We start from the raw sequence: 27,354 nt of genomic DNA, 5'->3' as shown, positions 1-27,354 counted from the left end.
GTTGATCACCAGACAGATTGGTGTAGCTCCATCACGTGCATTTTAATGGACGATGGTATCATTAGAGTATGCCTCGACCAAGGAGCCTCAGCTTTCACTTAAAAGATCTACCAATGCTGGAAAATTAAATCCTAAAATTTCCAGAGCAAAGTTCTTTTCCATGCTAGATGCCAAGCATGAATATCAGTCTATCCAAATTAGCAGATAAGATACTAAGCGCTCACAACATGTAGGATACCATTTGGATAATATTGTTTCTGATAGTTACCATTTGGGATCTCAGTTAGCTAAGACAGATTTCAGTACCACATGGTTAGGATTATTGAGAATGCAACTGGTTGCGTTTGCATAGTTGATGATATCGTGGTCATGAGTAAGACAAAGGCAAACATAACCGCAACATTTACTGACTGAGGACAACAGTGCATAGACAAGGATTTGTATTACACATTACAAAGTACCAAGTCAACGTCACATACATAAACCTCTTTGGGTTCATTTAGTCTGCACATATAGTCTTAATTGGATTGGATTTTTAAATTTCCTTTTGTTGTAAATGCCCAACTTTACAGACAAAGTACCTTTGTTGAAAGATTTGCTCAAGATGCATGGCTTCTATCTGTGACAAGACATCTGCTAATACATCAACATACATCGACATTTCCCTATGACTGACATTAGGTCAACTGATCTATAATTATCTGTTTTGTCCCTGCCTCTTTTTTAAAACATTGGCCCTACATCTGCCAGGGCTGTTCCAGAATCTACAGAACTGTGGATGATGACAGCTACTGTATCCCCTAACTCTGTGGACACCTCCTTTAGTACTCTAGAATGTAGACTATCAGGCTCTGGGGAATCATCAACCCCTGGTCCCGTTAATTTCTCCAGCACATTTTTTGTTAACCAATGCCTTCAATTCCTCCTCTCCTATAAGGCCTTGCTTCCATGTATTTCAGGGAATTACTTGTGTCTTCTTCTGTGAAGACAGAACTAAGCTGGTTGGTTAATTTCTCTGCCATTTCCATGTTCTCCATTATCAATTCTCCTGTTTTGGACTGTATGGGGCCTTACATTTGTCTTTGCGAGACATGTTCAAGATATCATCACAGTACCACAGCATGTGATTTGAGGGTATAAAGATCCTGTACTCCAGTTTATCATGGGTCAATTGAAGCATGACTGTCTACTGGGTGCACACCTCTCTGTTGCTAGCTACTGGCCTAATGTAAGTCTAGGCATAATGTGCCTGAGGAATATAATGATTGTACATAATAGCTAGTTGTAATAAATGTTTGTTGGATTCTTCAATATCATTAAAACCATGCCCAGTTTCTTATGTTCTGGGAGATAACATAAGCATTACTACATTGAGCAAAATACCCTATTGGAGGCCCAACTCGTACCAAAATATGCTAAGCAAAATTAACTAAATAGGTCAAAGCCATTGGGTAGAATATTATAGGGACTTGAACAATGTGGGCTACATGTGGTAGAATCACATAAGAAGTCCAGTGAGGCCTCTCTCAACATCAGGAACAACTCACTGTATCTTTTAATTAAATTTTAGGCATTGAGGCGAGATTCTCATGAAGCAGAAGTGAGCTGTTGATTAAGAGCAATTTTTGTTTGTTAATGACTCTATTAGCTATGGATGTCATGTCATTAACATGCATATTTCTGTCATACCACCAACTTTGAGCCAATTGGAAGCTGAGAATTCTCAACTTGGAAGTCAAAGCAGGCACCTGGCAACTTCATAGCACTGTATTCTCCAAAGGGACTCCATTTTGGAGACATGGTACCAACATCTCAGGCCATGCACTATGTGCGCTGGCCACACGCACCCCAGGCAATGGATATTGGCATCCAACATGTGTCAGCCTCTATGAATCCTCATGAAAATCCTCAATCCACATACCGTACACTGATTTGATTTGATTTATTGTCACACTCTGCACTTCTATGCTCGGTTGCATTGGCAACACTCATTGTAATGCTGCAGCAAGGGCACCATACACACAGAGACACACACTCAGCTGATGACTGGACCAGACTACATCATTGGCCTATTTGCTTGCTCTCTTAGCACTCACTCACATTGAATCTACCTTAGTGCCCATTGCATCCCTGCCTTGCATTGACTTGTCTTTTTGGATCTTGTCCTTCATTCAGAGATACGACACTCACAATACTGCTGTACTGCTGTACTGTTAGCACAGACACAAAGCCAGGAAACTTGTCACGATTGTCAGTAGTTCTTCATCAGCTCAGGGGAGATAGCCTTCAGGCACAGTAAATCTAGGGCAGCCTCAGATACCAATCCAGAGTCTTGAATCAGAGTCAGCCACTTGGGGAGATCAGAGTCAGGATGGTCTCCTTATAAGGAATTGAATGTCAGGCACCGACCACCCACCTTTTCCCCTCCTGCCCAATTGAGGCTACTTTTCTCCTGGAATGAGAGAGAAGCAGGTATTAAGGGAGACGAAAGTAGGTAGAAAAGCTGTTACACCTGGTGAAGGTGTGAGATATCCCAAGTGAGTGAGTAGACAAATCACTACCCATTCCATCAGGACCTCCAGGTGCCTACTGAGAAGCGAGCTACAAATTTTCTCCTGTCTACTATGTCCAGGCAAATGTCAGGAACCACACAGGGCAGTTCCAGATTGACAGCATATCGTCCAGATGCACAATGGAATTTTAAAGATGGGCCTGGAACCAGGGATGCCAGTCCATTCTGGGATATCCCTGAAGTGGTGACTTGTTCTAAGTACACTGAGTGTTGAAATGGTGCTAGAATCAGGTGAGGGGCACCATAGGGTGGGTAGATAGTTAATGAGGCATGTTTGGCAAGGTGTGGTGAGAAAACTCACAGTGAAACATGACCAAAATGACTTAGCCAAAAAGAAAACAATCAACTATTGTCTTTGTATTGATTGTAGTGTATGAGATCCTCTAGGCGTGGTAGTCTCCCTACCTTTGAGTTCATGTCACTCTCCAGGACGTATTAGTCCAGGAGAAGTGTCTCTGTTGAAATTGAATGGGCTGGTAATCAGTCAGGGATCTTTCCACCACTTCCCCACTATTCTCAAAAATAAAACAAAGTGTGTGCAAAAAAAACTTGAATGCTATAAGTGCAGATGTTTTCAGTTTTTATTGTTTACTGTATCACCAGAAGGTTGATTTTCTAAGTTCATGCCAGTGGGACCTATACCCTGTGACTGTGTGTAACAGGGTTGTGTAAGTAACACACCCATAATTTCATGAATATTGCAGGCAGCAGTCAGTTTTCCCACCCATAACATGAATTTGGAAACTAGACTTCAAATTGTATATTTTAGTAAGTTTCCTGTAGAATGTTTCTTATCTTTAATGTACACATTGAACACGATTTTATCCTCAGCTCTCACCGCTGATAATTATTGCATTCCTCACGGCAAACTTAGCAAAGGGAGAGGCCCGAAGACAGGTTCAGTGCTGGAGTGAAAACTCTCATGTTTTCCAAAGATTCCAGACTTTAAATGAAAGAATTAACATGTGTTCCCTATATTCAATTATATTAACTCATTTTTGTCAAGTTTTTTGCAGTACAGTATTACTCTAGCTTCCGAGGGAAATATTTATAAGTCGCAAAATTTAAATTCATACAATAAAAGTGACCTGAGAGCAGTATATTTACAATTGCACTGATCTAATTTTATTGGGGCTCAATACACTAGGTTTTAGGATCCATAGTGCATTTATTTACAAACTGTTGTTGTCTGCCATTAGTTTATATTTGTTTCTTCTTAATGTTCATCATTTGTCCCCATTATAGTAAGTGGATTTTGTGCTGCCATCCTTCAAAATTCCTGACCTTCTGTTGCCAGCAGCATTGGGAAGCTCTGACAGTGGATGATTGGAGATAACCTTTCAACCCTGACATCTGTTTCCCTGCGGAATAGCTCTGCACTTTCTCATTTGGGGACGTAACTGTCTGAGCTATGAAAATAAGCACAGCTGCCCAGAACTAAATGTACACTAGTCGTGCAACATAGATTCCACACTTTTTGAACAGAATCTTGCTTTTGCCTTCAAATGTCAGATTTGTATTTGTCAAGGAATGTGATTTTGTATTGTATGCAACTATGTCTGCTATATAATTACCTTGCATTTCTTTTGTAAGAAAATCACCCAGCATCATTTTTGTTCATCCTAATAGCACTTTCATGTTCACCCACACCCCAATCCAGCCACTTTTACAATATACACATGTCAAATTTTAAAAGCTCTGCTTTTTCATATGTTTTTTCAAAGGGCCAAGTCCACTGATATCATGCTCCATGTATGTGCTGGGCTGCTCAGTGGATCCCCCTATCCCCAAAATGGAACCCATTGTTGCCTGATTTCAGTCAATTTAATCCTAAACAGAGGGAATAATCTCTATGAAGATATGAATGGAAACAGGATGAGGGCAACAATCCAATCACGGAATGAGCTAATCTCCACGTGGACATTTTAACGTTGACAGAGGTAATTAATAAGACGTCAAAAGGCAACAAGCCACAGAGCATTTTATCCTCTGGTCTTTTGTCAGTGGTAACATTAACATCCACTTCAATTTCTTGCCTTCGTACAAAACCAGAATACATTCTCCATGGAAAATGTGAGAAACATGGGTCCGATTTGTTCGAGGAAGGAGAGCTACATTATTCCCGTAGAGCATTTTAGGAAAGCAGGAGAGGAAATGATGATGTTGAAATGAATTTTTCCTAGAGCTTTCTAAAATTGCAGGGGTCATCTATCATCAGGAAATTGTTCTCTGCAAACAAATCATGCCTGGTGGCACCAGACTTTGCAAGCGTGTGTTTATTTTCAGTTAATGAATTATGAAGACCTTATTTTCAGTAAATGTCATCAAGATGCATAACAGCCTTTGTAGAAATGACATAAGGATGCCTAATCTAACTGGTCTTTTCTGTCTACAGATGCCAATCTGCTGTGTATTTCTGACCTTTTCTGTATTTACAATCACTTTCTTTCTTAGTTGATATAAATGAATGGTACCTATCTGTAATGATCCTACAGGAAGACACATAGACCCATCTGCTTAAAGCTTTTTTGTACTTCCAGGGCTCTATTAATTGCCTTTGATTTGGTTGTTTTTATTAGAATAACCAGAAACACTCAAAAGTGCGAAAGTCCATTCTGGTTTGCAAAATGGACAGATGGTCGCAGGAAAGTTAATGGCAAATGTGGAAAGTAAACATGTTACTGAAATGTCAGCATTGCAGATAAGCATGTCTCTTCATTAGCTGCCATTTAGAGCTGAAATGTGAAGCAGAAGGCTAGACATCAAACCAGATGGCTGTTTCATGTCTTACCACTGTACAAGAGTGTACTCAAGCAGCAGTCTGGAGACTAATGATAGCAGAACCACCATCTTTCAGATATTCAAAATAACTTAAATTTTGGAATGAAGCCAAGACAAACATTAGAACATGTTATTTTCATTGGATTTTTTTCCTCTGTGTATGTAATCTTAATGAACCAAAGCAGGGGAAAAGAAACGACTTGAAAGTTATGCAACATTTCAGCTGTTCACGAAACCATTACTCTTCCATATCCCTCCCTCCCTGCTTTCAAAACAGTGACAACACATATACGAGTTTCCTATCTGTATATTGTAATTGTACTTTCAGGCTGCAAAAAAAAAGTGTTTTGTTTTAAAAACCCTCATTTTACATCCTATTCCGGTGCATGTACAATGAGCCATTGAACCATAGAACCATCAAAATGATACAGTACAGAAGGGACCATTCGGCCCATCTTGTCCATGTCGACCCAAAGACCCTCCAGATGCCCTTTTTACTCCCAACTACCTGCACACAGCCCATAACCCTGCAGCTTACAGCACTTATGGTGCAGATCCAGGTACTTTTTAAAAGAGTTTAGGGTCTCTGCCTCCACACCAAGTCAGATAACGAATTGCATTTTTCCTCACCTTCTCTCTAACCATTCTGCCACTTAGCTTGAATCTATGATCCCTGTGTTTTTTTAACTCTCTGCCAAGGGAAACATGTTCCCCCTGTCTACTCTATCACCACCCCTCAGAATTTTGTAAACCTCAATCACGTCACCCCGAGCCTTTCCTGTTCCAAGGAAAACAGCCCCAACCTCTCCAATATCTCCTCATAACTACAATTCTCCAACCCTGCCAACATTTGAGTAAATCTTCACTGCACTCCCTCCAGAGCAATTACATTCTTCCTGCAATGTGAAGACCAGAACTGCACACAATATTCCAATTGTGGCTTCACTTGTATCTTTATACAGTTTCATTATTATGTCCCTACTTTTGTATTTTGTACCTTTGTTAAAGAAGGAGAGCATTCCAAATGCCTTCTTTACAACGTTATCTACCTGTACTGTTACTTTTAGGGACCCGTGCACTTGCAAGCCAAGATCTCTCACTTTAATTACCCCTCTCAGTATATTCTCATTTATTGTGTGTTCCCTTTTACTGTTTGATCTCTTTGAAAGCACTTGTCCGAGTTGACCTCCATCTGACACTTTCCTACGCACTCTACCAATCCAATCATATCATTTTAGAGTTTAAATCTATCCGGCACACTACCCACTACGCTGCCAATTTTTGTGTCATCTGCACGTTTTCCAATTGTGCCCCTGCCACATTCATTTCCAAATCATTAATGTATAAAACAAACAGCTGGGATTCCAACACTGAGCCCTCTGGAGCACCACTTGAAACCATTCACAAGGGAAACCATTAACCATTGCCCTTTGTTTCATGTTACTAAGCCAAATTTGGAACCAATCTGACACATTACCCAGTATTGTTTTACTTTTTTGACAAGTCTATCATGTGGATCCTTGTCATGCCTTACTAAAATCCATGTAGACAACATCCACTGCACTATGCCTCATCAATCTTCCTTGTCAATTCTTCAAAGAATTCAATCAAATTTGTAAGGCATGAGCCTTACAAAGCCATGTTGACTACCCAGGACTAGCCCATGACTTTCTAAGTGATAGTTTATCCAATCTGTCAGGAATGATTCTAACTATTTGCTGACCATCAAAGTAAGATTAACAGGGCCACAATTGTTTGGCATTTCCTTTATACCTTTTTTAAACATTGCAACCACATTTTCATTCCTCCAGTACTCTGACACCTCAGCTGAATCTAATGTGGATTAGAAAATAATCCTCAGAACATCTATTGTTTCTTCCCTGACCTTCTTCAACATCCTAGGGAACAATCTATCTGGCCCTGGGAACTTATCCACTTTCAAGGATTCCAACTCCTCCAACACTTCCTCTCTCATTATGGTTACTTCATCCAATACTTCACACTGCTCGCCTTGCAATACTATATCCACATCATCCATTTGCTTTATGAATACGGAGACAAAAAATTCATTCAAAATTCTTTCCATATCCTCTGCATCTTCACACAAGTTCCCTTCTTCATCTCTGACAGGTCCTGCTTTTTTCTGAACTATCATTTTGCTCTTTAAATAATGGTAAAACATCTTTGGGTTTTCCTTTATCTTGCTTGCTAATATTTCTTCATGCTCTCTCTTTGATTTGCTTATTTCTTTATTTACTTGATCCATGTACTTTCCACATACCTCTCATGTATTTTTCTAGACAACAACAGGGGTCTAGGTTTGGCAGCACTATACTTATTTTTGGAGGGGACATGTCTGCATTGTACCCTAAGGGTCTCACATTTTAGTGCCTCCCAATGGTTTGCCACTGATTTATCCTTTAGCAATCCTGGCCAGTCCACCTCAGCCAAATCACTTCTCAGTTTTGTAAAATTTGCTTTCCTTCTGTTAAAAACTTTTACTTCTGATTCATCTTTGTGCTTTTCTGTAATAATACTATACCTAACCAAATTATGGCCACTATCTTTGATATGGTCGCCCACTGTCTCTTTATCTACTTGCCCATTCTTCATTTCCCAAAACTGAACCAGAATTGTGTCTCCTCTTGTTGGGTTTGTTATGTATTGTTTAAAAATATTTCCTGGATACAATACCTGAATTTTTTACCCTCAATGCTCCTTATATTGTTTGAAACCGAATTGATATTGGGATAGTTAAAATCTCCTACTATTATTTTAGTTCTACAGGCAGAAATTTGTCCACGTATATATTCTTCTGTCTCCCTCCCACTGTTTGGGGGTCTGTAGTATACTCCTAATACTGTAATTGCCCATTTTTTATTCCTAAACTCAATCCATAAATCCTCAATTTTCAAACCTTTAGTACATCATCCTTTTTCACAGGGGTAATTGATTCTTTAACCAATACTACTATCCTCCCTATTTTTTTGTCACCCACTCTATCCTGCCTGAAAACCCTATATCTAGGGATGTTATGCTGCCAATTCTGGCCCTCCTTCACCCAAGTTTCCATTATAGCAACGACATTGTGCTGCCATGTGTCTATCTGTGCCCCTAGTTCATCTGCCTTGTTTGTAATACTCCTTACATTGAAGTATAAACAGCTCAACCTTTGATGGGCACTTTTAAATTCTTGTTTCTTTTGTCTTTCTGAGCTGCTGATTACATCACTAACTAATATTCCACCTCTCGTTTCCTGATCTGAATCTGATCCATGTAAGCCTCCTCGCTGGTTTCCATCCCTCTGCCATAATAGTATAGAACCTCACCAATAGAACTAGCAAAAGTCCCCACTAAGATATTTGTCCAAGGTCTGCCCAGGGTCTGGACACAATACCTGAATTTTTTACCCTCAATGCTCCTTATATTGTTTGAAACCAATTGATACTGGGATAGTTAAAATCTCCTACAATTATTTTAGTTCTACAGGCAGAAATTTGTCCACGTATATATTCTTCTGTCTCCCTCCCACTGCCCATCAAGTTTGTACAGGTCCCATCTTCCCCAGAAATGGTCCCAATGCCTAAAGAATCTAGCCCCTCTCCGGTACACCATTTCTCCAGCCATGCATTTATCTGATCTTTCCTCTTATTCCTACTCTCACTAACACATGGAGCTGAGAGTAATCCTGAAATTACTACATTTGAGGTCCCACATTTTAATTTATCTTCTAATTTCCTGTATTCAGCTTTCAGGTCCATACCTGTGCCGTTGGTACGTATGTGTTCCATGACTACTGGCTGTTCACCCATCCGCTCCAGAATGTCCTACAGCTGCTCTGTGATGTCTAGGCACCAGGGAGGCAAAATGCATCCTGGATTCACAGCTGCAGCCACAGAAGTGCCTGCCTGTACTCTTTACTATTGAATCACCTATCACTATAGGGCCTGCCACTTGTTTACCTCCCCTTCCTGCAGCAGAGCTACCTCTGGTGCCATGAACTGGTTTGATGCTACTTTCCCCTGAGAGGCCCACCCCCATCCCCCACTCCAACAGTATCCAGAGCAGTTTATCTGTTTGTGAGGGGGGGTGGTGGGATGACCACAGGGGACTCCTGTACTTCCTTCCTGTGCCTTTTATTCAGTCTGATAGTCACCCATTCCCTTTCTGCCTGTGTAATCCTCACCTGCGGTGTGAACCACCTCAATGAAGGTGCTAGCCACAATATTCCCAGCATTGCGGATGCTTCACAGTGAGTCCACCCACAGCTCCAGCTCTGAAAAGCAGCTAGCCAGTAGTTGCAGATGTACAAGTGTTCATCAGGGACACCAGAAGAGCCCCTTATTTCCCACTTTGCGTAAGAAGAGCATACCATGGATCTGAGATCCTTCTAACTTAAGCTAGTTACTCCCTTTAAGATAATTTAGTTTCGCTGGGTGCTTTCCTTGATTTCAAATGCTTCGGCCTATTTTCCTGGAACATTGTAGGCTAAGGAGTGTCCTTATAGACATTTAGAAAATCGTGAAAGGCATGGATAGGATAAATAGACAAGGTCTTTTCCCCAGGGTGGGGAGTCCAAAACTAGAGGGCATAGGTTTAAGGTGAGAGGGGAAAGATTTAAAAGGGACATAAGGGGCAACTTTTTCAAGCAGAGGGTGGTGAGTGTTTGGAATGAGCTGTTGGAGGAAATGGTGGAGGCTGGTACAATTGCAATATTTAAAAGGCATCTGGATAAGTATATGAATAGGAAGGATTCAGAGAGATATGGGCCGAATGCTGGCAAATGAGACTAGATTTGTTTAGGAATTCTGGTTGGCATGAACATGTTGGACTGAAGGGTCTGTTTTAGTGTTGTATATCTCTATGACACTATCACTCTATTATAATTGAAAGTTCCTATCTTTATTTACGCTAATATATTATGCTTTAGAAACTGTAACAAAATACTCTGAAGAAGGGTCCCGACCCGAAACATCAACTTTCCTACTCTGATGCTGCCTGACCTGCTGTGTTCCTCCAGCTCCACACTGTTTTACCACTTACCAATTGGCTGTTTTTGTTGGCACTGTGTCACTTTCTGAGCTGCCCAGACTGAGACTGAGCACCGCACTCAGTCTTTCAGCTTCTCCTGTCTCACCTAACTCCCTGTTTTCACCCAACTCCAAATCACTCTTGTTTAGCCAAGCAGCACTTACAGACCAAATGGGTTTTTCCTGTCCTATATAAGTCTTTGGTTTGCATGTATATTTAGCTGGACATCATACTGCCCTGAGGAAGCGCTGCATTGTCGGAGGAACAGTCTTTTATAGAACATAAAGAGAAGCCCTACTCATTTGAGGGCACGTCAGAGATTCCATGGGACTATATAAGATAGAGCAGGGAGTTATGTTGCCATTACTGACATTCATTCTGGTCCAGAAACCACCACCACCAGAAATGAGTAATTTCTCGCTATTTATACAAACTTTCTGACTGAAAGTAGTTGCTGCATTTGCTGTCAGAACATCAATTATCCACTTCAAAGCTAATTACAGTTCATGAAGTGCTCTGAGACTTTTCTGAAGGATATAATTAAGTATCATATAAATGTATCTTTCATTTTTCTTTTTAATAAACCTTGCACACCCAATTGTTCAGTAGTTGCTTCAGGATACCTGCCATTTGAACCCTCTTTTGTAGCTTTTCCAAAACTAGGAAGTAATTTACCCCTTTTGAAGTTCTGAATCATTTTCACATATATATATTCGCCTGGACAAAAACTGCACATCGCTCACATCACATCACTAAATGGAACCATTTGTACTGTGCTGTAGAACTTAGAATTATAAAAATATTTCCTCTGTTTTAAGAAACAGTCTCCAGAGCCGGCTGTAATTTTATGGATATGAATAAACATTAGACACAGACTTTGAAGCAAGCACCACACATAAGCAATTCTGAATATTAGGTAAACACAGCAAGCAAGCAAGCAGAATATTAGTTTCTGCCTTGGAAAATTTTTATATTGCAAGATGATCAGGCTGCTTCAGAGTTCTTTAGGATACAATATCATTCCATACAGAAAACCATACATTAATTCTTATGGTAATTAAAGGAGCATCTACAGCATTTGCCATATTTATTCTCAGTTTGTTGCATGCATGGTTCATCAGTTAAACTGCAAAGGTCACAGAATGCTTTGTTCTTCATCGTACAATTGATCGGTACAATTCTGGTTCTTCAAATAAAAAATTCCCAACTGTTGCTTTCATGGGAAGAGGAGGAAAAGGCTGAGTGATAATAAAGTAATTTTTCTCCCAGGATGGAGCAATGGGCTAGTCATTTGCAACCAGTAGCACATGAAATGGAATTTTATGAAGATAAGACATTGTCTGCATGTTCTTTTGGGCAGAGAGCAATGTATGAATGCAGGCAGGTAACAAGGAAATAAATAACTCCAAATAGAAAGAGGAAAATGGCTTGAATGGTAGAATAAATTAAGATTTATCTTGCATCTTCCTGAAATTTTTTTCCCATTTCCTCTCATTATCTCTGAAGTCTAGCAATGATTATTCTTGGCCCCCTCCTGCTTCTCATTAGCCTACATTATAGAATAGAATCCCTGCGGTGTGGGAACAGGCCATTCGGCCCAACAAGTCCACACTGATTCCTGAAGCATCCCACCCAGACCCATCCCCATCCCCCTGTAACCCACCTAAGCTACACATCCCTGAACACTACAGGCAATTTAGCGCAGCCAATCCACCTAACCTGCATATCTTTGGACTGTGGGAGAAAACCAGAGCACCCAGAGGAAACCCACGCAGACACAGGGAGAATGTGCAAGCTCCACACAGACAGTCACCCAAGGGTGGAATTGAACCCAGGTCTCTAGCACTGTGAGGCAGCAGTGCTAACCACTGAGCCACCATGCCATTTTTACTTTCAGTTTCAGTTTAAAAATTCTCATCCTTATGTTCAACCCTCCCTATCTCTGTAACGTCCTCCTGACTGATGAGCCTTCAAAAACTTTGTTTCTACAAATGATGTCCTCTTGCACATCCTTGATTTCCTTTCCCTTCCTATTAGAGGGAGCGCCTCCATGTGGAACTTAATTCTCTGCAACTCTCCCTCACCAAACTTAGCCACCTGTTATAAAGATATAAGAATGCTTCTTCAAACCTTTGACAAAGCTCTTAATCATTTGTCCTAATACTTCTGTATGTGGCCTGGTGTCAGAGTTACTTTGATTACAGACCTGTGAAGCTCATGAAATGTTTTGCCACGTTAAAGTTGCAATATAAATATAAGTTGTTATTTTTGTAAGCAGTAAACAATTTTCCACAACTACATTCGGTTCTGAGGAAGCGTCACCGGACCCGAAATGTTAACTCTGACTTTTTCCTTCACAAATGCTGCCAGACCTGCTGAGCTTTTCCAGCAACTTTGTTTTTGTTGGTTAACTCTGATTTCTCTCCACAGATGTTTAAGTGACACGGTGGGTCAGTTGTTAGAGCTGCTGCCTCACAGCGCCAGGGACCTGGGTTTGATTTAACCCTTGGGGCTACTGTCTGTGCAGTGTTTGCACATTCTCTCTCTCAGTCTGTCTGGGTTCGCTCCGGTTTCCTCCCACAGTCCAAAGATGTGCAGGTTAGGTGGCTTGGCCTTGCTAAATCGCCCATACTGTATGGGGATGTGTATGCTAGGAGGATTAGCCATGGGAAATGCAGGATTACGGGGATAGGGGTGGGTCTGGATGGGATGCTCTTTGATGGGCCAAATGGCCTGTTTCCACATTGTAGGGATTCTATGCTGCCAGACTTGCTGAGGTTTTCCAGCAATTTTTGTTTTTGTTTTGAAAAAAAGGTGCTGGTGCACTTTAAAGTACAGCATCACAGTTCCGGATTGCACTGTAAGTGGATCAGGGGAGTGACATGATGATGTAGAGGGAGTGACACGTCCCTCATGGCAACATCCATGGACATGGGCTGCCTGTGGCCACTGGCCATAGAGTGTGCCCTGTTGGTGCCCAGTGTCCAAAATGGAGGTCTGGAGGAGCAAATGGCAAACTCAAGTCACCAGGTACCTGCTCTGACTTTCTTGTCAGGAATTCTCAGGATCTGGTTTCTATTTAGTGGGTGGAACCTTCATGTTACTGAGGCAGGATTAGGTAGCAATGACGGAGATCACAAGCAATAACCCCAATTAATAGGTCTCTTGTTGCTCACAAGCGAGGATCTCATCTAGACATCCAGAACTTAGTTGGAAAGTGTGACTTGCTCCTGGTGTCGAGAAAGGCCTTGCTCAGTTTCTCATGTAATTCTCCCAGGTTTCCTGTCATAGCCCACATCATTCAGGACCTGGGAGGATTCTGTCTCGTAGCTTTAAGAGGGTCAGGCTTTCCTTGATAGTCCAATCAAGTTGCAGCTCAAAGCACATTGTAAACCTTTTATCGTGGTACTTTTTTTCTTTAATTACTTGCCATGAAGAGTCCTTGGCCATCTTTATATGTTAATCCTTCACCGACGCTCAGTAACAGCAGTGTGTACTTTCCACAAGATGCACTGCAGAAATTTACCAAAGATCCTCAGACAGCACCTTCCAAATGCACGACCACTTCCACCTAAAAGGACAAGGACAGCAGACACATGGGAACACCACCACCTTTAATTTCCCCTCCCAGCCACTCACCATCCTGACTTGGAAATGCATCTCCATTCTTTCGCTGATATAACCATGTGTAGAGCTGGATGAACACAGCATGCCAAGCAGCATTAGAGGAGCAGAAAAGCTGACGTTTCGGGTCTGGACCCTTCTTCAGAAATTCTTTAGAAGCCTTTTCTGAAGAAGGGTCCAGACCCGAAACGTCGGCTTTCCTGCTCCTCTGATGCTGCTTGGCCTGCTGTGTTCATCCAGCTCTATACCTTGTTATCTCAGATTGTCCGGCATCTCCAGTTCCCACTATCTCCATTCTTTCTCTGTCGCTATTGGCATTGTTGGTCTACCCTGAACATGTGGACTGCAGCAGTTCAAGAAGGCAGCTCACCCCGCCTTCTCAAGGGCAACTAGGGATGGGAAATAAATGCTAGCCAAGCAGCGACACCCACGTCCCACAAATAAATAAAGAAAAATAAATTCAAGCAATTCTGTCACCAAAGCCAAGCTGGGCCCATTTTTATTGGCAGTCCACAAATATATTCAGCAGTGACCTTCCTACCCCTGAAAACAGACCCAGTGCCTGACCTTCCCATGCTCCAAACCCGGTGTCTCCCCTTTCCTGGCTCCGCGCCCAGCAATCGCTCTTTCTCCTGCTCGGTACACCCTTTTCCACTCCACATTCACAGATTCCCCCCTTCCCCAGTTCTGGATTTGCCATCTCCTTTTCCTCTGCTTTGGACGCACCACGTCCTCCCTTCGTCCATTACTGACCTGATCTGCCCTGATCCTCCCTATAAGACCTTGCTTTCCCCATTCTGGCCACAATCTGCTCCTTCCACACCTCAAACACGTACCTGACACCCCTGGAAACCAACACCCACCCTCGCCCAACCCTCACTGCACTCAATAACTTTCACTTCCCCAACCTAACGTAAACACTGCATCACTCTAGCCACATGGCACTCTATACCCTAGCACCCTTCCCCCTATCCACTTAGCATTCAAACTACCTGGCATCCAGCCTCCTGACAACCTACCCCTAACTTGGCATACTACATCCTGGCACCTTAACCCCAACTACTTGGCGCCCTACCCACCTGACACCTTATCCCCTATCCACTTGGTACTTGAACACGCCTGGAACACCAGAATAAACATGGCGTGCCACAACGATGCTACCCAAAGATTGCAGGAACAGCAACTCATATTCCGCTTGGGAACGCTGCAGCCCAATGGTATCAATGTGGACTTCGCAAGCTTCAAAATCTCCCCTCCCCCTACCGCATCCCAAAACCAGCCCAGCTCGTCCCTGCCTCCCTAACCTGTCCTTCCTCCCACCTATCTCCTCCTCCCACCCCAAGCCCCACCCCCATCTCCTACCTACTAACCTCCTCCCTCCCCCTTGACCTGTCCATCCTCCCTGGACTGACCTATCTCCTCCCTACCTCCCCACCTACACTCCCCTCTACTGGCTCCACTCCTGCCTCTTTGACCTGTCTGCCTCCTCTCCACCTATCTTCTCCTCTATCCATCTTCTATCCACCTCCCCCTCTCTCCCTATTTATTTCAGAACCCGCTTCCCCTCTCCCATTTCTGAAGAAGGATCTAGGCCCGAAACGTCAGCCTTCCTGCTCCTCTGATGCTGCTTGGCCTGCTGTGTTCATCCAGTTCTACACCTTGTTATCTCACTTTCATTACTCGTTGAGTCTTTTTTTAATCTCATCTAAAACCACACTTAACCTGGTTTGATAAAGACAAAAAAGTAAGCAATGGTTGCTGTTATACTGTTCTTAAGTACCCTCAATATAGATCAAAAGTGCACTTTGTTTTACCGCCAGAAGCTAAGTAGAATTGTGCTATCAGAGAGCGTGCTGGTTGAAAATGCATAACGTAGAAACTAAGCAGAGGTTTGACCCTGAGATGAAACACTGAAAGACATCAGCTCTGGTTTTATAACATCACTTGATTGATTTACTGTCTTGCATCTCACTGCCAGCCTTGTGTGTACTTCCTTGTGTTTACCTTTGTAATGACATAACAGAGATAAGAGAGAAAATGGGAAAAACAAACAAATAAAACTCACAATTTGGCTACTTAACCCTCTCTTTTCACTTAGAAACACCAGAGGTTTGCTCCACACAGTAAGAAAGCCCACCAAGACTTTTGCTTGATGTAACCCTGCACTGAGACCAACCTCCCCTCCCCGCGCCCCCGTCACTCACTGATCCCTGCAATGTTCAGTATGATTAGATCCTCAGAAAGCACTTCTAACAACTCAAGTTAAAACAAAGTACTGGAAATATTTCAGTTTTCCACCATCTGTTGAAGTTTGCTTTTATTGTAAAGATTCTGAAACTTGATTTATAAAAGATAATTTGACTCCAAGGGAATCAATGTCTTTATGCCTTTCTGTTTATAAAGATACATTTCTTACTACTCAATAAATTATATTCTTACATTCTTAAAATTGATGGATTTGGTTTCTAGTGGATAAAAATCCCAAGAGCCATACAGATTTTAAATGGTAGATTAGTCCTAAACTTGAGGGAAAAAAAATCACCAACATTAAAAGTAATTGTTTCAAAATAAATATATATTGGACACTATTTTTTTCAGTATTTAACATCTGTATTCAACTCCAAGGTTGGAAAATTTGTTCAGGATAACCCACCCTTTATGGTTAACATGAACTCGTAGCCCTCTGATCCATGTTTTAAATCTGGGTGATAACAGCCTGGCTGTAGAATAAATATGGACCTAATCTGACACATGAATGGCTTTCTGATTGTCTCCATATGTTTCCAGCAACTGAACCGAACAGTAAAGGATGCCAGATGGTGATCTGTCAGTATTATTCTGACTTTCTTACGGTATACCAACATAATTTGATATTACATAGACTGCTGTAGCTTTAAAGTCCTGGATGAGGCAAGCCACTGAACAATCATGTAGTCACAAGTGATGTATTTGGACTATTCATGTATAATTTTCATATGAACGGATAAAATGCTTTAAAATATGAAAATGTCAAAAGTCTATCTATCTAGGCTATATTTCCATCAAATATCAACATTTTCACAAAGTACTTTGAAAGCAGAGGTTAACATAATACATACAGCTTACATAATAATATATATAAGTATACTTCATATCAGTCATGTGATTTAATGATATTATTAGATCCTATTTTTGACTTACTAAACTGTATCAGGGCTACACTTCAAATGTCCCATTAGCTTTTAAGCAATCTGGAACACCCTGAGGCATGATGAAATGCCATATCAAAGCAAGTTTCTATTTCTTCCTTCTGTGTACCTTTATAATGAGAAATCGGATAAGAGAAAACATGAGACAAAATAAACAAAACTCAACACTTTGGTCGGTTAATGTACTAGTTCCACCAGGAGGCTGGCTCCACTAACCAGGAGATAATGTCAGTAACCCCATGAAGACCTGTTCCTAACAATAATTCTGCCTCCATACTTCAAGAATTCAAACACCGCACTAATCTTTCCTCTACCATTATTGAATTTTGTAGCTCTCTAGCGATCATGCCATTTTTTTGGCTACTGATCATTATTTATCAGAGTGGACAGATGTTAACACCACCAACAAAACAGTTTGCTTTTGTATTACACCTTTCAGAAGTAAAACTTTGTAAGACACTTCACAAATATCAATAGATAAGGAAACATCATGAGAGCGAACCAAACTTCTGGCCAAAGAAGCACCTTAAGGGAGCAAAGAAGAAAGGAGAGACTTACATGTGCATAATGCTACATGATGACTGGAAGTCCCAAAGCACTTTACAGCCAATGTAGTACTTCTGAAGCGCAGTTAATGTTGTAAGAGATCTGGCGCCAATTTGTGCCAAGCAAGCTCCCATAAACAGCAATGTCATAATGAACAGATATTTTGTTTTTTGTAATATTGTTTGAGAGATAAATATCAGTCACAACAACAGGGCCTCTCTTCCTTGAAATAGTGCCACTGAATCTTTTGCATTCAGCTGAGAGCACCATTAGGGCTGTAGCTTGACATCTTACCAGCTCACCAACATCTTCTCAACCGCAACTAGGAATGGGCAATAAATGCTGGCCAGCCAGCGACACCCATATCCCACGAGTGAATAAAGAAACAATCCCTAAGGAAAGACAGCACCTCTGAGAGTGAAGCTATTTCTCAGTATGGCATTGGGTTGGACTTGAATGAAGAACCTTGAGTCAGAAATAAGAACGTTACTATCTTGGCTAGAGCTTATATGGGAGAAAGACAGGAGAGACAGAGAGGGATGGATGAACGTAGCAACAAAGTGCTGACCTTTGAGATTAGACTGTTGAAGTCAGAGGCAAAATAACAGATTAAAATCAGAAATACACAAAAGACTGGAGTTGCAGGCACACAGAGAATCTCAGAGAGTTTGATGTATCTCAGGACCCTTTGTTTCCTTTCTTAGCACTTACTCACTTTGTACTTGCTTGGATGCTCACAGTATCTCTGCCTTGTCTTGCTTCATCCAGAACTTAAAGCTGGGTGCTCAGATATGGGGATTGGAGGCAGCTTGCTAGATTGCAAAGGGAACAATAATTATGGAATGACACAACTCAACATTTACAGTTGGGAGAAGGTAATGCATTGACGGAAAGGGGTTAGTGCAGGATTGGGGAGGATAGTCAGTGGGCGTCACTGATGGTCACCAACACTCTGGCTTCAACAGGGGTACAATACATTGTGATGGTTGGCACAGGTAAGCTTGAGGCCCAGGGTAGGCTCAAGGGTTGGGTTAACAGATGAAGAATTGAGTGGGAAAGTGTGGTCTTTCCCCATTGTGCCTTGGCAGCAGCTGCCCCAAGTTTTAGTCCTTTCCTCAGCCCATAGTCCTGGACATAGAACATAGGACATAGAACTGTACAGCACAGGAACAGGCCCTTCGGCCCATGATATTGTGCTGAACATGACGTCAAATGAAACTAATCACTTCTGCCTATCCTTAGTCCATTTCCCTCCATTTCTAGCATGTTCATGTGCTTATGTAAAAGGCCCTTAAATGCCCTTATTGTATCTGCCTCCACCACCACCCCTGGCAGTGCATTCCAGACTCCTACCACTCTCTGTGTAAAAAACCTGCCCCTTATGTCTCCTTTGAACATTCCCTGTCTCACCTTAAATGCATGGCGCCGGGTATTAAGTATTTCAAATTTGGGAAAAAGATTCTGATTGTCAACCCTATCTATGCATCTCATAATTTTATAAACTTCCCTCAAGTCTCCCCTCAGCCTCCATTGCTCAAGAGAAAATAACATTAATTTTTCTACTGTCCCCTCTAATCCAGGCAGCGTACTGGTAAACCTCCTCTGCGTCCTCTCCAAGGCCTCCTTATCCTTCCTGTAATGTGGAGACCAGAACTGAAAACAATACTCTAAGTGTGGCCTAACCAAAGCCCTATAAAGCCGCAACATGACTTTTGTATTCAATTCTCCAACTAATAAAGGCAAGCATGCCATATGCCTTCTTTACCACCCTATCTACTTGTGTGGCCACTTTCAGGGAGCTATGGACTTGAAATCCAAGATCCTTCTGTACTTCAACACTGTTCAGATTCCTGCCATTAATTGTATACTTTCCCTTAACCTTTGATCTCCCAAACCGCAGCACCTTACACTTACTCAGATTAAACTCCATCTGCCACTTCTCTGCCCATATCTGCGAATGATCTATATCCCACAGAATCCTTCCAACCTTTTACTCTATCCACAATTCCATTGATCTTCGTACCATCTGGAAACTTACTAATCCACACATCTACATTTTCATCTGAATCATTTATATATATTACAAACAACACAGGTCCCAGTATGGATCCTTGCAGAACACCACCAATCACAGATCGCCAGCCTGAAAAACGTCCTTACACCACTACCCGCTGCCTTCTATGGGCAAGCCAAGTCTGAATGCACACAGCCAAGTCACCATGGATCCCATGCATCTTAACCTTCTGGATGAGTCTCTTATGAGGGACCTTGTTGAAAGCCTTACTAAAATCCATGTAAACAACATTCACCGCTCTACACTCATCGATCACCTTTGTCACCTCCTCAAAAAATTTAATCCAGTTAGTAAGATATGGCCTGTCCTGCACAAAGCCATGCTGACTGTCCATGATTAGGCCATGCTTTTCCAAATGTGCATAAATCCTATGCTTAAGAATTCTGTCCAATAGCTTCCCAACCACTGATGTGAGACTCACCGGTTTATAATTTCCTGGATTATCCCTATTTCCTTTCTTGAATAAAGGAACAACATTAGCTACTTGCCAGTCCTCTGGGTCCTCTCCAGTGGCTAGCGAGGATAGAGAGGTCAAGGCCGCTACAATTCCAAGGACCTTGGAATTTGTCAGTCTGCAAAACTCAGTCGAGGTCAACTCTGGAAGCTCTGGAAGACCAACAAGTTTCAGGCAGACCAAGGAGCATCTTTCACCAAGCTGATGGTTCTCCAAGAGCGGTCAATGTTTATGTTGGTGTGCATCCAGGGAACAGACTGTACAGCACAGAGTCCTGCGTGACGGAGCTGCTCAGGATATACCTCAACAAAAATCATTGCATCTCTCTCCAGCCTCCCTTTGCAAAGGCACATTCCAGAAAGAGGTGTGTGACCGTCGCTATCCCTGACCCCGTCCACCGCAGCAGCTTCGAGGGCAGCTTGTGGTGGCACAGAGAGTCCAGGCATACATGGAAGATCTCACAGGTAGTGCCCTTCTCACCACCAGCCAAACGATGAGCAGACTATGAAAGTTATTTGGCAGAATGCCTCATCACTACTACTTTCCAACAAGCACACTACCTGGAATTACAGCTGCAACTCTCACCTGCACCTTGGCTACAGTTTGGCCCTGCCTACCAATGTCCCTCACACAATGTCATCAGGATCCCGGTGATGGTAGCTGCCCATAACCTCCCATCCTCAGTGGTATCCCCTGTCTTCCCATCCACTATTATGTCTGCACCTTATCTTTCTTCCCTTCACCATCCCTGTCTGTTCTGCAGCGCCGGTTTTTGCCTCTAATCTCCAATTCCCCCACTTCCCTGTCACATGTGGTCACTGCCCAAGGACTGTTCCCTAAGATATTAATAATGGGTATACAAGAGGAGCAAAGGGCAATCACCAGGTAACCGCTCTGACTTTCAGATCAGCAATTGTTGCAGTCTGGTTTCTATCTGAGCAGCTGGAAGAATGAGAAGCTCTATATTAACGAGGTGAGAATAAATGATATTGGGACACTAATTCATGTGAATAGGTCTCTTGTTGCTCACTTGTGAGAATCTCATCTTGTCGTTCAACACTTGGTTGGAAAATGGGACTTCTTGCTCTTGCTGGATATCTGACTCAATGTTCCCAGCTTTCCCAAGATTCCAGTCTGTATCTTTATCATCATGTTTGGGTGTATATACTGATTCTATGATAATTGTGTATCTTCCTGTGATTTCTAGATGATGCTATTTCAATATCCTTATTACTACAAAGACTTTTCTTCTCTGCTATGACAAGTTCAGTCCTACAGCTGGGAGAATCTCCATGGCCATCTGTTTGCCAACCTTCCAAATAAACCGTGTTGCCTTCAGGGAATATTTCAGATTGAACAACATCTGGCTGTAGCCATTTTTCTGTCCCTTGAATAATACCTGCATTATATAGCTTTACTTCCAAATTGGATGTTTCATTCTGCATAATTAGACATCTTCCCCATTTCTCTATTTAGTCTATTTTGTCCCCTATCTCTCATCTCCTTCTCCACTCTCTTCCACTTCCACACCACCAGCTGGGCCTTGCATGCAGCTGGGAGTGTTTGGAAATTTCTGGCTGCACAATCGCAATTTTCAATCCATCTGAGCCATGAGTACGGGCCTAGACAGTGGCAATACAATCTGCAACTGGATGAGTGTTTGAGGCACCCACTTGCTGTCAGGATATGAGGAAAAAATAGTCTAAGTCTCATTGTCACCTTGTGGAAGCAGGCCATTTGGCCCATCAGGTCAACACCGATCCTCCAAAGAGCATCTCACCCAGACCTACCCTATCCCTGTAACCCTGCATTTCCCACAGCTAATCCACCTAGCCTGCACATCCTTGGACACCATGGACAATTTAGCATAACCAATTCACCAAACCCACACATCTTTGGACTGTGGAAGGAAACTGGAGCACCCGGAGGAAACCCACGCAGACACGGGAAGAATTCTCAAACTCCACACAGTCACCTGAGGCTGCAATCGAATGCAGGTCCCTGGTATGGTGAGGCAGCAGTGCTGACTGCTGATCCACTGTGCCACCCTACTCTGCAACTTGGCCAGCAAAAATTGAATATTTACCTTATATTTGTTATACACTGAATTAACCAAAAACACAATGAAATTAGTCTAAATATATGATTAAATCTTAGTTCTGATTTACTATTACACCATTATCTGAAGCTGTATTATAGCCCTTAAATTTATCCTTAAATTGTCCATCACTGTCTAAAAATGTTTTCTTGTATTTCAGTTAAGTAAACAGGTGGATGTGACACTTGCTGTAGTCAAGTTTATGCAAATCTTCACCTTTACCTGGAGGACAGTAAAGCAGGCTGAAACCATTTATAGGACTCAAAGGAAAGCGAACATTAGGATCAAGCTGTCACACGAGGATTTTTTCATAAATCTTACTCACTTCTGCAACTGAAGGGAAATAAAGTTTGAAATTTAAAGAAGAAGTGATACAGTGGACAGTGAAAAAAGTTAAGATTACAAAAGGGATCTTGATCATTTGGGCCAATGGCCGAGGAGTGGCAAACGGAGTTTAATTTGGATAAATGTGAGATGTTGCATTTTAGTAATAGAAACGAAGACAGGACTTATACGATTAAAGGTAGGGCCCTGCATAGTGTTGTCGAACAGAGAGATCCAGTGGTGCCGGTACACAGTTCTTTGAAAGTTGTATCACAGCAGAAAGGGTGATAAGGAAAGCATTTGCTTAGACCATTGAGTATAGGAATTGGGACGTCATGTTGAGGTTGTACAGGACGTTGGTGAGGACACTTTTGGAGTACTGTGTACATTTCTGGTCACCCTGCTATAGGAAGGATATTATTAAATTGGAGAGTGTGCAGATAAGATTTACAAGAACTGGAGGATTTGAATTATAAGGAGAGGTTAGATAGGCTGGGACTTTTCTCACTGGAGTGTAGGAGGTTGAGCAGTGACTTTATAAAGGTTTATAAAATCATGAGGGACATAGGTAAGGTGGATAGAAAAGGGTTTTTTTACCCTAGGGTAAGGGAGTTCAAAACTAGAGGGCATATTTTTAAAGTGAGAGGAAGATTTAGAAAGGACCTAAGTGGCAACTTTTTCACACAGAGAGTGTGTATGTGGAATGAACTGCCAGAGGAAGTTATCAATACAGGTATGGTTTCAACATTTAAATGATATTTGGACAGGTACATGAATACAGCTAACCTTCTACAACTGCAGAGGAATATGTGTTTAGAGGAATATGGGCCAAACAAAGACAAATGGGACTAGTGTTGTTTGGGAAACTTGGTCAGCATGGACAATTTGGACCGAAGGGTCTGATTCTGTGTTGTATGACTCTAAGAAAGCAAATGATTCAAACCCTATTTAACTCTTATGCTGTTAATGGATTTTTTAAGATGCTGTTTTCTAGTTTTCCAGTTTAAAAAACTTTTGTAATTGTGTGACTTCAGAAATCATTGACAGCTGCAGTATTCATCATAGCCCTGTTAACTTTGACTAAAAGTTTCCTTTATTTTCTACATTCAAGGTGATGTGTCTGGCGTAATGTTTGAAAGTTCAAATGAGGGCTCCAGAAATGCATTGATATTTCCTAGAGAATGCTGCAGACAAAGTTTTAAAACAATTGATATCGTGCACTAAAAGCATTTTTTATTTGCAGTTGGAGTAGCCAAGTTCAAACAGTGGGTTGTCACTTTTCATGCATTACTGCTCAATTTATGTTTGAATGGTTTTAAAGGTAATATTTGAAATCAGTTATAAAAGTGTTAAGATTAAAACAAATGGAAGGACAGATTTTACAGATTATACCCACAAATGCTAGCTGATAAGCAGTTCCCTGATCTTTCTTTGAAGATACTATCTGTGCCACATCGAAAATAAACAGATTTCTTGAACTTACAGATCTCAGGGCCACTCAGCTCCTGACCTTACTACAGCCTTGGTTCAAACATAGACAAACAAGCTGAATTCCAGAGGTGCTGTGAGAATCATTGCTCTTGACTTCATGACCACATTTGACTGACTGTGACATCAAGGAACCCTTGCAAAATTAGAGTCAGGAAAAATCAGGGAGAACAAAGGAAGATGGATACGATTGTTGAACAGCCAACTCAGTCCCAGGACATTACTGCAGGAGTTTCTCAAGCTATTTCATCAATGACTGTCCTACCAGATCAGAAGTGGGGATGCTCGCTGTTAAATGCACAATGTTCAGCACTGTTCATTCACCACTCTGCAGATGCTGAAGCAGTCCATGCCCGAAAGCAGCAAAACCTGCATAATTTCCAGGCTTCGGCTGACAGGTGGCAAGGAACATTATGCTACACAAGTACCAAGCAATGACCATCTTCATCAAGGGAGAATATAACCAGCACCCATTGACATTCAACAGCATAAGCCTTGCAGAATTCCCTACAGCTAACATGCTAAGGCTAACACAAACAATAATGGACCAGTTAGATAGACACTGCTACGAGAGCAGGTCAGCGACAACAGTAGGTCCAAGACTAGGAATACTGCGGCAATTACTCATCTCCAGAATCCTCAAAGTCTGTCCACCATCTATAAGGCACAAGTCAGGAGTATGATGGAATACTCCCCACTTGCCTGGATGATGCAGCTCAAACAACCCTCAAGAAACTTGAAACCATCCAGGACGATTAGCCTCATATCGACAAATGATCCCAACCTCCACCATTGACACTGTTGCAGCAGCCTGTATCATCTACAAGATGCATAGCAGAAATTCACCAAGGCTCTCTAGACAACACCTTCCAAAGGCATGACCACTATCATCTAGAAGGACAAAAGCTGCAGACACACGAGAACACCACCACCTGCAAGTTCCCCTCCAAGCCAGCAAATATCGTGATTTTTTAAAAAATTCATTCATGGTTTAAGGGTGTCACTGGCCAGGCAGCATTTATTGCCCATGCCTAATTGCCCAGAGGGCAGTTAAGAGTCAACATTATTGGTGTCGGTCTGGAGTCATATGTAGGCCAGACCAGGTAAGGATGACGGCTTCCTTTCCCTAAAGGATATTAGTGAATCAGACAGGTTTTTCCAACAATCAACAATGGATTCATAATCACCATTAGACTCTTAATTCCAGATTTTTTAATTCCACAATCTACTGTGGCAGGGTTCAAACCCAGTACCCGGTGAGTTTCTGGATTAACAGTCCTGTGATAACACCACTAGGCCATTGCTGCCCCATCTTGGAGTTTTGAAACTATATCGACATTTCTTCAGTGTCTCTGGGTTAAAGCCTTGGAACTCCCTCCCTAATGACATTGTGGGAATACCTAAACCAAATGGACTGCAGCGGTAGCTCAACAACACCTTCTCAAGGACAACTAAGGACGGACAATAAATGCCAGTCCAATCAGTAATGCCCACATCCCATAAATTAATTATAATAAAAATCCCTTTTGAATATGCTAGACACACAAATATAAGAGAAACAACTAGATAAATTTACTGATTCCTGAGGTTCAGAAAAGGAGCATTGGTGTACCTTAGTCATTCAAAAAATGTTTTTCTAAAAATCAATATTTATTATAAAGTACCCATAATTCAGAAATAATTAATGAGTGATCCACGATTGAGAACTGGATATAAGCAAAACACCAGCATTTGTAGAATGCAGAAATTTACTTGGAGAGCTTCAGAAAAATTGATTTGGGCAGTAGTAAGGTTGGTTCTGTTTGTTTTCTTTGTTTTACTACTGTCACTGGGCATTTATGAGGCCATTATGTGGCGTTTTAGTGACCTTACCTGAGGAGGAATCTACTTGCCTGTGAGGGAATGCTGCTTTATAGATTTCTGAAAGAGTTAAGTTTGGTGATTGCATTATACTCCATGCAATATGACGACATCATACATTCCTGGATGGAGAATTGAGGAGTTCAAGTTGAGATCCTGACGTGGTCAGTCATATCATGGGGAGGGGAGGTGATGGCTAGTGGTATTATAGCTGGATTATTAATCCAGAGACCCAGATGCCCTGGGGACCCGGGTTCAAATCCTGCCATGGCAGATGGTGGAATTTGAATTCAATAACTATCTGGAATTAAGAATCTAATGATGAGCATGAATTCATTGTCGTTTGTTGGAAAAACCCATCTGGTTCACTAATGTCCTTTAGGGAAGGAAACTGCCATCCTTACCTGGTTTGGCCGACATGTGACTCCAGACCCACAGCAATGTGGTTGACTCTTAACTACCCTCTGGGCAATTAGGGATGGGCAATAAATGCTGCCTAGCCAGCAACGCCCTAATCCCGTGAATGAATAAAGGAAAAAAAATCATACATTGCTCCTCATAGTCTTAATAATTGTCTCATTAGCCAAAGTGATGTGCATGCCTACCTATCATGCTATAAACTACAGCTTGTTAGTAAAACAGGCACAAAGTCTGGCAAGGCTAATCTCAACATGAGGAGCATCTCATCCATGTTTTATGCTTTCCATGAACAATGAGTTTCTTGCGAGACAGCAGCGAATTGCTAATTAAGGGTGGTTATTTCTTGTCCAATGCCTTCTTGATGGCCCTGCTTGCCTCATTAACATGCAACTTTCTATCTTACTAATCTTACCAGACAAGCTGGATGTCGAGTAAACATGACATGGAAACAACAGTAGGTACCTGGCAAATTCAGCTCGCCATTGTTCTGAAGAACCTCCATGTTGGACACTGGCCACCAACATCAAAAGCACACTCCATGGACACCAGCCACACACATCTCACATCCACAGTCATTTACCATCTGATATGTGCCAACCTCTAAAAATCCTCATGGCACATTTCTGATCCACTTACAATACGCTTCTACACTTCAATGTTGCACCTCAGGCTGCATTGGCAACTACCATTGTAAGGCTGCAGCAAGGATACCATGCCCGTAGAGACATACACCCAGCTCATGGACTGGACCAGGCTGTATCTCTGGCCTCTTTGTTCACTGTTGTAGCACTTGCTCACTCTGAGCCTGCCTAAATGTTCGCAACATCCCTGCCTTGCCGTATAGCACACACAAAGGAAGGCTACTTGCTATCGCTGTCAGCAGACCACACTCAA

The sequence above is a fragment of the Rhincodon typus genome, chromosome 11, assembly GCF_021869965.1.
Source record: "Rhincodon typus isolate 14 chromosome 11, sRhiTyp1.1, whole genome shotgun sequence".
In the NCBI taxonomy this organism is placed as follows: Eukaryota; Metazoa; Chordata; class Chondrichthyes; order Orectolobiformes; family Rhincodontidae; genus Rhincodon; species Rhincodon typus.
This window is presented reverse-complemented; position numbering follows the sequence as displayed.